The sequence below is a fragment of the Tribolium castaneum genome, chromosome 3, assembly GCF_031307605.1.
Source record: "Tribolium castaneum strain GA2 chromosome 3, icTriCast1.1, whole genome shotgun sequence".
NCBI classification, from domain to species: domain Eukaryota; kingdom Metazoa; phylum Arthropoda; class Insecta; order Coleoptera; family Tenebrionidae; genus Tribolium; species Tribolium castaneum.
The window spans coordinates 9,478,856-9,495,712 of NC_087396.1; the positions used below are offsets into that span (position 1 = coordinate 9,478,856).

The 16,857-nt window shown below is 34.3% G+C and overlaps 2 long non-coding RNA genes and 1 other non-coding gene across 3 annotated transcripts; 1 reads left to right on the plus strand and 2 right to left on the minus strand.

Annotated features, from left to right (window-relative positions):
- Nucleotides 1-4,809: 4,809 nt before the first annotated feature.
- On the minus strand, nucleotides 4,810-4,902 carry Mir3872 (microRNA mir-3872). The gene has a single exon (NR_038726.1). It is a non-coding gene; the product is annotated as a microRNA mir-3872 (primary transcript).
- A 4,197-nt stretch (nucleotides 4,903-9,099) lies between these two features.
- Nucleotides 9,100-13,038, minus strand: LOC135265670 (uncharacterized). The gene is made up of 3 exons (XR_010333444.1): nucleotides 12,900-13,038; nucleotides 12,572-12,711; nucleotides 9,100-9,163 (listed from the first exon to the last, which is right to left on the minus strand). It is a non-coding gene; the product is annotated as an uncharacterized LOC135265670 (long non-coding RNA).
- Nucleotides 9,166-12,275, plus strand: LOC135265668 (uncharacterized). The gene is made up of 2 exons (XR_010333442.1): nucleotides 9,166-9,225; nucleotides 11,990-12,275. It is a non-coding gene; the product is annotated as an uncharacterized LOC135265668 (long non-coding RNA).
- Nucleotides 13,039-16,857: the final 3,819 nt, after the last annotated feature.

Below are 16,857 nucleotides of genomic sequence, written 5' to 3' on the forward strand. Positions count from 1 at the left end.
TGTTTACTTCAATGACACACGTTAACCCGTGCCAAGCCTATTAGGATAATTAGTAAATTATTTCTAATTTGATAATATTTAATAAATAGATACGGTACAAACACAAAAAAAACCTACAGCAAATGTTAACCCAACTGGGGTGATTAATGCTTTCAACAGATTTTACAACAAGTTTTACTTAACTCATTGGCTTTGGTGTTTCACGAGTAAGTACTCTTCCTACTTGACAAGGTCAAGGGCTGATTTTTTTTTATACATCATTGTTTATGTTTTCCAAATAATGTTTTGAAAAGAGATATACTATTGGGTCTCCACAAAAAAAACATTTTGGAAACTTATTAACAGCATGAGAACGTTAAAATAAACAAATAAGGGGGTAAAATTTTCGTCAAGAGCAATTTCAGTTATTTTTGAGAACGAGACTGAAGCGGTCGTCTTCATTACGCTGCTTTATTAAGCTGTAATTTTTAAAAAATGAGTGATACAAGTGTTAGTATCGACGGTGATAGTGGAGGTGAGGCCAGTAGTAAAACTCCGGTCCCCCCCCCCAAAAAAAAGAAAAAGTATCTGCAGGCCTACAAAGAAAGTTGGGAGAAAACACCAGAATTTAAAGGATGGCTTCAAAAAAGCCACAAAGGGCCGAAATTTGCTAAATGCAAGCCTTGTGATAAACACATAATTATCACCAGTGGCTAAGATGCTTTAATTAAGCACAGTGTTTCTGCTGAGCATCAAAACAAAGTCAAAACAATAGCAAAAACAACCTACTTTGTCATCGTTTGGCTGGTTTCATCGCAGAACATAATTTGCCATTTTCTTTGATGAGCCACCTCCCAAAAGTGATTGCTGCCGTATGCCATGACTCCAAAATTGCAAAGGGTTTAAATTGCGGAAGAACAAAAACTACAAAAGTTGTTGAAAATGTTTTGGGCCGTGAACGACTGAATTCTTTATGTGCTCATTTGCGAAACACAAAGTTTTCTCTAATTGTAGATGAATCCACAGATTTAAACACAAAAAACACCTTTGTTTGGTCATCAGGAGCATGTGGAATGATAATGTCTCGGATGACTTTTTTGGGCTAGTGCAACTTGCCGAAGCCAATGCAACAGCATTATATAATCATGTTGTAAGTTTATTTGACCAAAACAAAATTCCATATAAACAAAATTTGATCGGTTTTGCCTCTGATGGGGCAAATGTAATGATGGGGGAACATCATTCTTTAATGACTCTGTTAAAAAACGACGTTCCCTCATTATTTGTAATGAAATATATTTGCCATTCGTTTCATTTAGGCGCATCGTACACTTGTGATAAATTACCGCGCTACGTAGAAGATTTAACGAGGGATATTTATAATTATTTTGCGTCAAGCCCGAAACGCACCGCCCAATTTGAACAATTCCAGAATTTTTGTAATGTTAAAATTCATAAAATTCTGTATCCATCGCAGACCCGATGGCTGTCCGTACACAGCGCGATTGCGAGAATTTTAGAGCAGTTCAGGGCTTTGCAACTGTATTTCACAGATGCTGTAAACAACCGTGACGTATTAAAAATTAGTTATTTTAAGCATTTAATTTCCACGCAAACGCTTGACTCTGAGTGGCGACTGCTGCGCAACACAGATGAAATTTTAAATTTTTCGGAAGATACAGAACCATTTTGACAACAAATAAAAATGTGCACTTCAGGCGACGGGACCGCAATGTTTGGTACGCTGACCGATTTTGTTTTTACTATATTATGTTTGCCACATTCTTCTGCAAACGTTGAGAGAATTTTCTCAGCTATAAATATAATGAAAAATAAGCAACGAAATAAATTAGCCGCACCATCCATTTCCGGTTTGTTGTATACAAAAGAACTCATTGGTAATCAAAATGAGTGCTTCAATTTTCAAATTGATGAAAAATTGGCTTCACATATGACTGCAGCTAATTTATATGAACCCTAAATAATTTTTGTATGTTTAAAGGTACTTATGTAGGTAGTAGATATGTATTCACATTTTTGTATTTTTTTTAGTTTTAAGCATATACACTCAGTTTTTGTTTAACTAATTTTTAATTATAAGTGTTTTGCTAAACGTTTTTTTACTTTCCCCCAAAACCATTAAAATTTGAATCTACCGATTTTTCACGTAATCTACCGAAAAGTTGCGTGGTAAGCTACCGATGCAAAGCTCACTCTGTCTAGCAACACTGCAAAATGGTGTGTCTCAGGTTGTGGTGGGACACAGAATCAATGAAACTATTAAATTTGTCGCAACCCTTCAATACTTTATTGTATCTTCAGGCGCAGAATTTGTGTCTGTTGAACACATGCGTCACGCACGTGGATGAACAAAAGCACATTTTTACAACCGACACACCAAACTTAGAGTTTTACAAGATCCTTTTCAAACTGAAGCTGATCACCTTGTGGAAATCCTCAGTTTGAAATACGACATGTAAAACTAAAAGTTTCGTGTGTCGGGTGTAAAACTGTGTTTTTGTTCATCAAATATATTTGAGATTAGAATTGTCTAATACCGGATGGGTTTGAATTTCCCTCCAAGCGATACAACTAGCGCTTACGTGACATTACCAGTAACTAGAATGTACAATTTGTGGTGGGGACGGCAGAGTCGCCAATCTACAGCCACTATAAATATCTATAATCTATGATTCATGCGTTCTCCATGTTCAACGCAAATGTTATGTAAAACACAACATGCTGTTGTTAAGGCGCATACTCTTCCTGGACTATAGACAAGTGCACCTCCAGTCATGGCCAAGCGCCTAAATCTAGACTCCGTTACATCTTTCAATAGGGTTTCGCGTTGCAATGTGAACAGAGTTATAAAGTTCTTCAGCCCGTGATCTCGGATTTGCCACAGGAGTCATAAGCCATGCTTCCTGTGGGTATCCAGAATCGCCTAATATATATTTCCTGTCATTGGTATATTATTCTTTTTAAAACTGTGATACCTACCTAAAAGCCAACCGTCAGGAAGAAAACCTTCAGAAAGAGATGTGCGTAGAGCACTATTACGCTAAATATAAGAATCAAGATTTCCACCAGGATATGCAGCAAATACATTGTAAATTTTGAGATCTGGTTCACAAGTTAATTGTTCATTAATACTATGATGGAAAAATCTATCCACGTATTGCTCTGGATTTTGAGCCGGTTTTTGTAAACGTACATGTGTACAGTCGATTACACCTAAGACATTGGGAAAACCGGCATGAAATCTCCCCCTTTGTCCAATTTCATAAAATTTTTGTTTTACGTTAGGATATTCTTCAACTGTAGGAAATTTTACAAACTGTGGAGCTAATTCCACAAGAGCATCAAGGGTATTTTTAATAATTCTGCTAGCGGAAACCTGTGAAATTTTTGCAGTGTTTCCTACAAACCATTGAAAACCACCACTTGCCAAAAATTGAAGAGTAACGTAAATTTAAGACTGTCTTCTATTAGATTTTTTATATATAGTAGAATGTTCTCCTTGTTATTCTTGTACTTCGGTACAGATTCAAATTTGAAATACGGCCTATATCAAAATTTTCTCTGAGTTCTGTGTTTCCTGCATCTTCATCGTCGTCAAAAATTTCGGCAACAGCAGGCAAAAAATAGCCATTTAAATCAATTAACTAAAATTTAAAATCATTGATACTTGAAAACTTGTTACCTACTCTAAATAAGAAAATACCAAATTAAAAAATCGTTGAAAAATCCAACTTGCAATTACTTTGCGGCAGGAAATGAGGTACCGCAAATTACAAATGCTTATTTGACATTTGCAAGTGTTTGCAAGTTTTGATGAGTGCTAACGGTTGCTATAGATACTAACTTTCAACTTTTTCGTAAATTACTTTAACGACGATTGCAAGTTATCTGACACTATCGAGCGTTATCGAGTTTCGTGAATGACCCCCTTTGAAACTAAGATAAGATTTGTTCCCCCTTTAAACTAAAATTGATCTATTTCAACATTTTTTCCAAACTTGGACGAGATTGAAGATTTCAGGGAATGCAAATTTTAGTTGGGACACCCCGTATTGGTTTGGCGGGTGCCAAAATCGTCTCGCGCAGTATAATCAAAATGAATTTTTGTTAAAATTTTTATGTCGCCCCCTGACTTGCCGCCCAGGTACGAGACACTCCTGGCACCCGAGTTGGTGCGGCCCAGTGTTGCCAACTGGTGAGAAATTACTCATTTGGTGAGAAATTTTTATTGCTGAAATTAGATATGAGAAAAAGGGAAAAAAATTTCATATTTAGGGAAATTTGAGAAATTTTGACTGTTGCTAGTTTTTCTTCACTCTCTAACGGACGTGCTGCGACACTAAAACTCTCCACATGTTTGGGATGTATATAGAGTTGATATTCTAATATGTTTAATGCTCTATGGTAACAGGTGCTGTTTTCTGTCAAAAGTCACTTTCTCTCTAACGTGCCATAACATATCATAACCTCATTCGTGTAAATTTGCAATAACTACCCGCGTAAACAATCAATATGAGATGAATCAAGTTCCAACGAATCAACGGCTAAAAGGAAAAAACGTGTGTGTATTCGAGGAAAGAAAACTTTTCAAGAAAGTTGGTTACAAAATGAAAAGTACAAGAGGTGGCTGTCGAAATCTAATGATCCTCTCAAATCCAGATAGTGTAATAGCTATATTTTCTACATAAAGTAGAAGTAAAATTAATGTTTAATTTTAGATAAGCACGCAAACGGTGAAAAGCATAGAATAAAAGTTGCTGCTTTAAAGATTACATCAAGCTGTGCAACCTTTAATTTAAATAAAAGTGATGAGCATGAACAATTAGTAAAAAATGCAAAAATTAAGATATGCACTTACTTCGCAGAGCATAATAATGCATTTCTGGCTGTAGATCACTTCACAGATTTACTGACAGAGAAATTTTTCCCGATAGTAAGATAGTTAAAGATATAAAATTAAAACGAACCAAAGCTACTGACATTATAAAAAATGTGATATGTAAGCAGGAAACTGCAGAACTTATTGCTCACCTAAAGGAAACACAGTTTGCAGTGTTGATTGATGAATCCACATATTTGTGACAAAAAAGTTTGTGCGTTTTAGCCAAATATTCAAATAAAACTTCAGGTTTAATTGAGACTAAATTATTAGAGCTTACCGACGTGGATGCGAAAGATTGTAGTGCTAGAAAATTATACGAGGAATTCAAAAATTGTTTAAATAAGTTTGAAATTCCTGTTACTAATGTTATTGGTGTAGCTTGTAACGGAGCGAGTGTTATGATTGGAAAAAAACAACAGCTTCTTTTCACATCTCAAAGAAGAGGTTCCAGGTGCCGTATTAATGCGATGCATATGTCACTCATCGGCAATTATTGCCAGTAAAGCATGTGCCAGTTTACCCAGAACAGCAGAAGAGTTAAGAGAGGTCCAGGTACATGTATGTTTCGGGAAGTGCGAAAAAGAGTGCAATATTACTCGAAATGCAAGAATATTTTAATAAAGAGGAACACAACAAAGTTTTGAAATTAGCTACCACTAGATGGTTGTCCATGCACAAATGCGTAGTGTGAATGCTGGATAACTGGCAAGCGCTCGTGAACTATTCCAGGTATAACTGGATGAATTTAATAAATAGTACTTGTTCCATAATAATTATGATTATAATTTCAGGGTTGCAGTAGTTGAAGATCAACTGAAAACAGCTGAAACTATTTTAAATTCTCTAACTAATCCTATCATAAAAGCTTACTTCTGTTTTTTAAAGTATTCTTTAAATTCATTTAATCAGTTTAACTCCTTATTTCAGAGCAACAAGATTTTACTCCATCAGTTGTATAGTAAATCAGAATCTCTTTTATTACAAATTTGTCAAAATTTTTTAAAGCCTGAATCTCTTTGTGATAATGTTTAACATCCGTAATCCACATTACTTATTTGATACCAAGAAAATATATGTAGGTGAAGAATGTGTAGCCTGTTTAAAGTCAAATAATGTTTCTGATGGTAACATTTCTATGTTTAAAAACAATTGTATCCAGTTTTATCAAACCTCGGCAGAAGAGATACAAAAACGGTTTTTCGAAAATAACATTTTCAAAGACTTTTGCTTTTTAAGCCCAGAAGTTGCGTTGGAACCCAAAGGAAGAGATACAATACCTAACTTACAGCGACTTTCTCAACACTTTGGTGACTATGGAATTGAAAATTCAGAGTTAGAACTGGAATGGAGAAATTTACCGTTTATGGTCACAAGTTCGCTGAAAGAAAAATATTATACATTAACAATAGATGAACATTGGTTTGAGAATTCCAAAATAAAAAATTTTGAGGATAAATATGCCTTTCTAAATTTATCAAAATTAGCAAAAATAATTGCATCTCTCCCACATTCTAACGCAGCTGCGGAACGCATATTTTCAATCGTAACGGACGTCAAATCAAAAAGCGAAAGCGAATAGCACATGAAGCAATGAACGCAGTTTGCGTTATACGAAGTAGCCTATCTGCCAAAGACTGTAACTGTGTTAATTTTAAAGTTACAAACGATCATTTGAAACTCCATACATATAGCATGTATAGTTTTAAAATATAGTTTGTTTCGTGAAATTTGTTAATTTGTTAGGAAGGGACGACCTATATTTTTTTTATGTTTAAGAAGGGCTATAAGCAATACGAAAAAAAATTTTTTTTGGTTTTTTACTGTATTAATACTTTTATAAATAATATGTTAAAAAGAACATTATTTCTTGTTATTTAAGCATTCGGCTAAAATGGTGAGAAAAATGGGAATTTTTGCAAGATATGGTGAGATTTATTTATTCAAATGGTTGGCAACACTGCGGTCCATATTCCAACTTCGCACTGTGAAGGTGACGTAAGGTCACCTCCGTCTCTTCTGAGGCCCTAGCCTAAAAGTGTTCATAATTTCGCCTAAAATTAGTGCCGCCGAGTGTCTCACCGCCTTTCGATTTGAAATTTCAACCTTTCATCATAACAATTGCGCAATTCGATCATTCAAGGTCTATGAAGTTACCTGAGTTGCCGCCGAAACCATCCTTGGGGCCGCCTCCTCCGCTCCTTCCAGTCGATTTCTTCATCCATGGTCAAACAAATGCCTTCTTCGTCGCCTGTTTACCCTTCAGACTTCTTTGGGGCACTTTTCACCGCAATTCGCCTCGCCACACTCAACGTTATAATCGTCTTTTCTTAGCACCTTTTTAACACCGACATGACACTGACGTTTTTCGCTCGTGCAAGTCCTTGACGCTAACTACGTCGCAATTTCAATCACGGCACTCAAACTTCACCAACTTGAACGTGACATTATCCCACTTGATTTGTTACGATACTTTTTAACAAAGCCAGTAGATATACTAAAGTAGCGACACGGACCTTGACAGGGCAATAATAACGATTATATACTCTAGAGAGGGCGCAACTATCGAAATTCGACATATACCGCATTATTTACATAAAATGCCTAACCTTGAAAAGCCTTAGTAAGTGCGTTTTGTCTCTGTTTCTACGTTTAATCTTTACTAAATGAAATTTCTAAAGGGGATGCTCTAAAGAGATATTCGTTAAAGGTCACATTAGATGATAGATTTAAATTGAGAATGTATTTAAACAGGCAGTTTAGTTTTCCAAGGCTCGACATTTTTTGTAATAACGCTGTAATTTTAAAGGTTCGTCAAATTGTCAGTAATTTTGAACATACGTCAAAACTGTCAAGATTCTCTCACTTTTGAAAAATTGGTAAAGAGTACAGTGATTCTGGTGTTCATCTATAGTTTTACTGTGGTTATTGGTTATGAACAGATTCCATGGAACTTTCAAACCTGTGCTTCAATCACATAAATAATAAATCGACACCAAAAACATTAAACAAAGGAGCCTCCAGACTGTTCAAAGTCGTCTACATTACGAAGCACGTCTGTGTGAGAATACTAGAAACTCATTCAAACAAAATTTGTTTAAGAAATGTAAAGTGATAGGTATCAACTTGAAAGAGAAATTTCTAAGATACCAAATTTTCATTAAGTATTTCAGGTAGATTTAAACAATACTTCCTTGAAAATTCATTCTAAATTATTAGATTCCGTCCTAATGGGAAAGAATTTAAGACCGCTCTGCTTACACTGACCTTCGTTTCAGAAAATTTAATGCATCTAAATCTGGGATTTGTAGCGCATCGAAGTTTGGTGGACTTTTTATAGCCACTTATTTACAGCAACTATGTTATACAAAATTTAAATAATAAAGAGAAATTCAGGTTGTATTATTTTTATTTCTTAGGTAATATCGAGGTGTAAACCGTACCCCAAATTTTGTACACCTGTGATTTAATCATGATTCCTTCTGATTTTTCCCTAAATTTTTAAAGTGATTTCCTTAAAATTTCTTGATTTACTCAATTTTGTACACTGATTTCCTCTGCGGTTTACCTCTCGCGTAATATTGAAAACATTTACTTTTCTTATTGTGAAAGATGTCTTGGTTTCATAGCAGTTGTTAATAGTGTTGAGGGAAAAAAAATTGATTTAAAAAAAATAAATCGACCAATTTAAAATCCTGGAGTAATTAAATACGATAACCTGTAAAAACACCTAGGGAGCAGTTTATTAAAATTAGAAATGTAGGTAACAAAATTTTTTGAGTTCAACAACTATTATTTAAAAACGTGTTGTTGGCTTTTTCGTTAAATATAAAGTTCAAATTCCTTTAAGAAATGAATTCACTATTGAAGCGCCTTCTTCGAAATGTCCATAAGAGGTGCTGTATTCTGCGCATTCTAAAAGCCTTTCTCATTGCAATGTTCAGTTGAATTTAGGGAGATCTGATTTACTTTACGTGAGTGAAGCACAGGTTTGAAGGTTTCATGGTATCTGTACACATAAACAGTAATAACCAGGGTGAAATTATAGACGATCACCGAATTTATTGTTCTGATTCACCAATTTTTCAAACGTGAGATAATCTTGACATTTTTGACGTACGTTTTTGAATTTTGATGGTGTAGCCATCTGTGGAGTGTATAATCGTTATTGTTGCCCTGTCAAGGTCCGTGTCGCTACTTTAGTATATCTACTGGCTTTGCTTTTTAAAAAATCAATTTAATTTCACAAAATTCAAAATACAAGTCAGTGTATACCGTTCTAACCTTTCCCTAAGAATCCAAAGCTTCACGAATTGTGGAGGAATGCCTGCAAAATTGAGGATCCTGTAAGTTCAAAATTTTGGCGTTTATGTGAGGATCATTTTGAAAGTCGCGATTTTGTTAATGAGAGGAAGGATAAATTAAATCCACATGTAGTTCCAAAACCATGCGTTATGGCCCCACAAGAGGAGTTTGTTGAGGTTTCACAAACAAATCTTTCTGTTACAGAAGATAATTTTGTGGAAAATTCAATAAATCACCCATCTTGTATTTGCAATTTGCCTTCAACATCCAATGCCAGATGTTTTGCTCATGGACTTCCTCTTTTTACAAACAGTGAAGTAATAATAGGCAACAATACTGTTCAACAAGACCACAATTATTGTCAGGGAAATAATGCAATCACTGGGAGGTGCAAAAAATTTGCTTTTTTGAATGAAGGTGACAAAAATGGTATTTTAAACAAAATGAGACTTTCAAGGGCGGATTTAACATCAAGAGAAAAGCAAATGTATCACATTCATAGAAATGTCACTTCGCGCTTATCGAAGTTGCAAAAATTATTGCAACAAGAGAGGAGCAAAGTAAATACTCTGCAAGATTTATACAACTCTGGCAAATTTGAATTCATTGATGAAAACCTGAATTCTGTAACGAAGGAATTCATCAATTCACAACTCAGAAACGCGACCAAACCACCATCGGGGCGCAGGTGGAGTGAACAGGATAAAGCATTTGCTTTATCTGTTTACAAACGCAGCCCACGGTTGTATAAATATTTGCAAACTTATTTTCAATTGCCCTCCTCGCGGACCTTGAAAGCCATTTTATCTAAAATTCCATTTGGTCCTGGAATTAACGAGGCAATTTTGGGGCACTTGCAAGGAGAAGTCATCAAAATGAAAAGTCAAAATCGATTTTGCACTTTGATTATTGATGAAATATCCTTATCCCATGGATTTCATTATGAGGCCCACCAACAATTAATTAGTGGTTTTGAAGACTTGGGTTCTTTGGGGCGGACAAACAAGGCAGCCAACCACGCTCTTGTTTTCATGGTCCGAGGCATCAGAAAGCAATGGAAACAAGTAGTTGCTTATTATTTTACTGCTCATACGGTTTCTGCTGACAATTTAAAGGTTCTGATTAAAGAAATAATAGGTCGACTTCAGGAAATTGGCCTTGAAGTTGTTGCAACTGTTTGCGACCAAGGTCCAACAAATCAAAAAGCCTTGTCTCAGCTCTGTGCTGAACGACACCCCAGGCAAGGATCCTATTATTTCTTTGTCAACAACCGGCCAATTGTCACGATTTTTGATGTGCCGCATTTATTAAAGAACACCCGAAACTCGCTATTGCGATGCAAGCTTCAATTTGAACCACACAAATGTGCCAAATTCGAACACATCGAGGCCGTTTTCAATCTTGACCAGCAAAAACAATTTAAATCGTTGCCGAAATTAAAAAAAGAGTATTTCAATTTTAAGGATTCCTATGTGAAAATGAAAGTCAAAGTTGCTGCCGCCCAACTCAGCAGCTCAGTGGCTAGTGCAATTGAGACGTTCTCTGTTTTTACAGACAAATTGCCAGCCGACGCCATTTTCACGGCAGAATTTGTCAAAAAAATTGATGATTTGTTTGACTCTTTGAACGGTTCGCGAGTTTTTCCAACTGACTCAAAAAAGTACCGGTGTGCTTTGACAGATGAGTCGCCCCATTTGGCATTTTGGTCAAAATTGTTAACGGAGATGGGCCATTGGAAACTAATAGATTTGAAAAATGGAACTGATTGTACCAATCAGTTTTCATTCGTCAAGGGTTGGCAGACGACAATCAGGTCTATTATTTTTTTATGGAATCACCTCAAAAACATCGATGGGTTTGATTTTTTGAACTTGAGGGGTCTAAACCAAGACCCCTTGGAGAATCTTTTCTGTAGTATTCGCCAGCACGGTGTTGCAAACACGAATCCCACATGCCACCAGTTCACAGCTGCCTTGAAAACCGTAGTTGTTAACAATTTGGTTTCACCAAAAGGCTGTGGTAATTGTGAGGATGACGAGTGCACGCCTTTGGAAAACTTGGGGAGATTATTGAACTTTTCAGGGAATGAGGAAAGAGAGCAGGAATCGCATCCAGAAATTTCAGTGGACTTTTCTACATTACAGCAACCAGACCTTTGCTGTGAAGACAGTCAAGGTTTGGCTTATGTTGCTGGCTATGTATTGAAGGAAATTGAGGTTCCTGATTGCGAAAACTGTCAGAATAAACTATATTCTGAGGAGCCGACAGAGCACCATCTCTTAGTCTCATTCAAGGAATTTGACGATAATCAGCGGCGACTGAAGTATGCTAGTGAACATGTAATGTGGCTTGTTCAAAACATTCATGACTGTTTATACAGTTTCCTTGATACCTATGCTCACCACGCAATGTTGGAAGACAGGTTCAAAGAAATTTATAAATCTCAGTTTGATTTTGGGCCAGCCTATTGCATGACTCACGACTGTGATAATTTAATATTAAATAGGTGTACCACCTTTTTAATATATAAATACACAAGAGACAAGCAGAAAGCAAAATCCGTTACCACCGGTCATATAGAAAAAATGAAAAAATTCCGAAGGCTGTGATTTGTAAATAGACTGTGATTTGTACATAGAAGGCTGTGATTTGTAGATATATATTTAAACAAGAAATGTATTTTTTTTTTAATTTATTTGTACATAGTTCTTTTGGAGGAAATATTTCTGTTTTAATTTATATAGTTTAAAATTGTTTGTTAAGTTTTTTGATGTTTTTTAGAATTCTCTATTTAGGTTATTTCAGAATTTACTTTTAAGTTTCTTATTTGCGCTCGAGTGTGTCAGTGCACTGCATGTACCTCCTCGTGGTCGTAGCGCGGGCAACTGTTTGCTGACAGACAAGGTAAAAGTCATTGCAAAGAAGGCCTTATTTTGTTTTAAGTCTGGAGCAGACAGGCAAAACATGCCAACACTGACTGATTCAATTTTTTGATAATTTTTGTATAATTAAGAAATAATACAATACTTTAATTTTTTGAAAAATTTAATTTGTTATGTTACTCAAGTGTGCAATAAAAATGTTAACAAAATCTGTGTTTTATTACCCCAAAACAACTTTTTTTGTAAGTTTCATTGCAAATTTTGTTTAAAATAAATATAAAATGTTTTCATTTCGTTTAAAATGAAAATATTTTTTTTTATTTTAAACAATTTGCAATAAAACTTGTAAGATAAAAATAATAAAAAACAGAATATAAAAGGAATTTATTCAAACGTGGCGCTTTACCGTGGTAGTAACGCACTTCAGCACCAGAGGCGCTGTATTCTCGTGTTGCCAGTGATTTACTAGGGAATTATCACTTCTTAACCTTTACTGTTCTGTGACCCGCACTGTCCTCGCCACGATACTCTCTGTCGAGCTCGCGCTACTGCCGCCGCGCCGTCGCATTGCTCATCACCCGGTATCTCTCTCGCGCCCATGCTCTCGCGCTGCCTAGTTTTCCCGCCAAATCCCTTTACAGAAATCTGCTTTAAATTCTAAAGTACAATTAAAACAAAATAAATAAAAACAGTAATTATAAATTACAAATACAAAGTGTTCAAAAAATGGTTGTTCATCAAGTGGACTGTGGAATTCAAATTCAATGTGCCGTATCGTTCAAATGACCATTGTAGTTTCTCTGTCAATTTTTTTTAATTAGCTTTTTGCTCACTTTTTTGCATTTTTCGGATTTGTCTTGATATATGTTTTATTTTTCTGTAATTTTTGTTGTGGTGTATTCTTTCATTTTTGGATTCGAAAATGATGCAGAAGTTATTTTGACATTTGTCGCTTTGACAATCACAATTCAAATTAAGCGGCACATTACGTTCAAATTTCATAAATGACTTGATGAACAACCAATTTTAAACACATTGTAAATACAGTGACTTTATTTTAAAACAGTGGTGCAGCCATTAAGAGGCAAATTTTAACATTTGCCTAATAAAATTTTAAATCTGTCATTTTAAAGATTGCCAAAATGCCTCCATGTGCTGCAGTTAGATGCACAGATTCGGCAAAACAGAGATTTTTAAAACAAAACGTTTTCCAAAAGACTCATTTCCGTGAAAATTTTGAGTGCAAAATGCGAAAAGGTGTAAATGGGATCAAATACAAAATGTCCCTTGAAACCATTTCAAAAACGGGTCATAAGTACAGTGATATAGTTCTTCCAAATGCAGTTGTAACAGAAAGTTTCTATCTTAATGTTAGCGAGATCAATTCATTTCCACGCATTTGAAAAGTTTAGTGGGCTGTTTAATTTGCCTCAACGTGGCATCTATTCGGGCCTATTGTCGCCACTGTTTCTAATAAAGTCACTGTAATTGTAAATCATTACTTCATTAGTCAGGATGGTATCATACTATACAGGGTACTAATATGAAACTTTCTTTTGACAAAAATTGAATTTAATAGAGGTGGTTATAACCCTGTGATTGCAGTCTTTGTCAAGAAAAATTGTTTCATTGTAGTTTGCTACCTAGACATAAAATTAAAAACCTAAAAAAATCCCTTTACTATTTTATAACATGAAATTGAAAAATGACCTGATTAGAGCAGGTTATACCTGCGGAATTTTAACGAAATAGAAAAAAATTATGTACAAATACGAATTTAAAAATTATCTTTCAAAAATTGAATGCTTGCTTAATCAAAATTATTTCGAAATGGTGTTTACCACCCAACAACAAGCCTACATTGTAAAATGCCATTTTCGAACATTTGAAAAAATAAATGAGCAGTAGAAATACTCATTTGGTAAATGCTTTGCTGAATTTCGAGAGAAATTTCTCTAAGTTTTTTTTTCTAGACACTTTCTTAGTCTGCTTCACTATCTTTTGCAACACAATGTTTTGAAAAAAAATGTGGCTAAAGTTTCACTTCACTTTCAAGACTTGCTCTAATTCAAAGCATTTGCCATCCCATGGTATAGTTACTTACCGCAGATTTGCCGATAAGTTTTTTCAAAAATTAAAATAAACATTTGTACTTTTCAAATGAACAACAACCGCGTGGACATCCATAATGTAAGAATTAAAGTTAGGTAAATCTCACATTTTAGGGAGTATTGTAAAAATGTGATCGTTTTTCAAAAAAAAAGTTTTTTTTGAGTTAAGCTCAATTTTTCTATAGTAACCTACCATGAAATGATTTTTAAATTTAGTTTTTGTCGAAAGACATTTTCATACTAGGTTGTCATTTGAGAAGAAAATAAATAACATAAAATTAAAATACAATTTGATTTTTAAGATAAGTTTATAAGTATTATTTGTATCTTTTATAAGTAATAGTATTATTTATATCTTTCACCAAATATTATTTTTTGAAGGCAGGTATTTAGTTTAAACTATGTACTTTAAACTGTTTAAACAATAAAAAACCTTCATATTTCCATACTGTTTGTTCAGTCGGTATACACAGGTTGTGCCTACGTGACGTCGCTTGTGGAGACTACAAATTTCAAATTCCAAACGAACAAAAAATAATGGAGTTTTATAGTAAAAAAAATGAAAATTTTTATATGGATAGCTAACAACAACACCCATATGTTTTTATTTTAACTAAAGCTCTACCGTTTTTGAGAAAAATAATTGAAAAGGTGAAAATTCCTGACCTGACGTCAGCAATGTTCTTTTTTGAATCAGCCAGTCACAGAACTAGAGATAGAAAACTTGCCAAGAAAGATAGTTTGAAAGACGTATGTCATTTCTTTATTTCGGCCTATGTTGGTTTACATACGACTTTAGATGTGCTGCAGGAACAGTCATTTTACCAAAACCATAGAATAAGAGATAGATAGAATTGACTCTTTCTGACCAAAACACAAACTCCTGCAAAACAGCACACAACACAGTCAGAATCGACAACGCACGGTTTTGACGTTTGTATTTGACGTTTACCAGACCAAACGTAAGTCGTAGCGTTAACTATATGCAGCGAAAGACTGACGAATCATTAGTCGAGACATTGCTTACGTCACAGCGCAAATTTTCTATTATTACTAAAAAAGTACCGATTTAAAACACTCATCCGATATTACTAAACATCACTTTGTGTATACTTTCAGAATCTGCAATTTCCAAAAACTTTTACTCTCGAGTATAACACCCCATTCTGATTAGTTTTACATTTTGCTTTATTTATTTATTTCAATACAGCGTGATTCCTAAATCGACCGACAAACTTCTACCCGTGGTAGTATCAAATAAGTACATGCTGGGAAAAACATTAAAAAAAAATCTTAAAATCACTATTTTCGAAATGAAAATATTTAAATTTATGTTGGAGATAGAGCGTACGCCACTGATGTGCTCCTAGGTAGTATTATCATATCACAGTTAACAGAAAGCAAAATATTCATTTGATGACAATGTACTTGATCAATGCAGCAATGATCACTTTGTATTCTGATATTCACGATGAAAACGAGCACATTTTGTTCTAATACAACTAATTTAAACTCATGGGCGCTGTAAGTGGCACGGATTAAGGGGATTTCTACCCCTATGAAATATAAACGAAAATGTACTACAGATTGTCTCTACTTATCCTTGGAAAGCTGTGATAAAATTGTGTCAGTCTATTTAAGAATCACCCTGTATAGTCCGTGACTTGTAAATTTTATTTTATAAACTAAATTTAAATAAACATATGTGTTCAGATGGTCAACATGTAGAAAGATACTATGAAATTGTAAAATTAACATATAGAGTGGGGTATGACAGATTTTTCGGGGGTTTTTAACATTTTAAATAGCAAGAATGCCACCGGATGACGGTCTTTTTAGTATAAATTATGCCATTATAAGTACCACAGGCGGTTGTTTAGCCAGTTTAGCGATGAATTCGCATCGCGGCTGAATAATTTTTTTTGTGGTAACATTTTAAGCCTTCTTTTTAATATCTGAATCTTAGATTATAAACACTTTTTTAAAACATTAATTAGTTTTTGTTTTTGTGATACAGTAAAAATATACATTTATCAGAGTCAGAGTCAGAAAGCAGTTTTGGTCACCTTTATGCATGTTTTAGTTTTTTTTTTCATATTTTGTTATATTAGTTGTTTCAAAACTATAAAAACGCCAATGTCGCATTTTCTCTCAAAATTAGCTGATATAAATTATTCATGCACTTAAAAACAATAATAGCTAATGTAATTTATAGCTTCAGTGAGAAATCATTTATAACTATTTTACATTTTTATCAATCTTATCTAAACAAATAATTCAGTAAATTGCGACGGCGTTTTTATAGTTTTAAGACAGCTAATAGCAAAATGCCACATTTTTCATTAATCCTGCAAAAATATCCAAGTTATTACTATTACATAGTGGTTTAAAATTTGAACGCCTTGCACATTGGCAAAATCTGCCAAGTGACTGCAATATTTTCGTATTGCTTCTTCTGTAAATTTCTTTAAAAAATATAGATACTTACCTAATTAAAAATCTGTTAATCAAACTATATGATTATCGTTGAACTTGAAATTAAAAAGTTGTTCTTACCCACACCTAAGTCATTAATTTCACGACATGTCAATAATAGGAACACAACCCTAACACCGCCTACTGAAGATAATAAAAAAATAAGTTATTAAGAGTTCTATAGACCTACCGCAATTGGTACAGA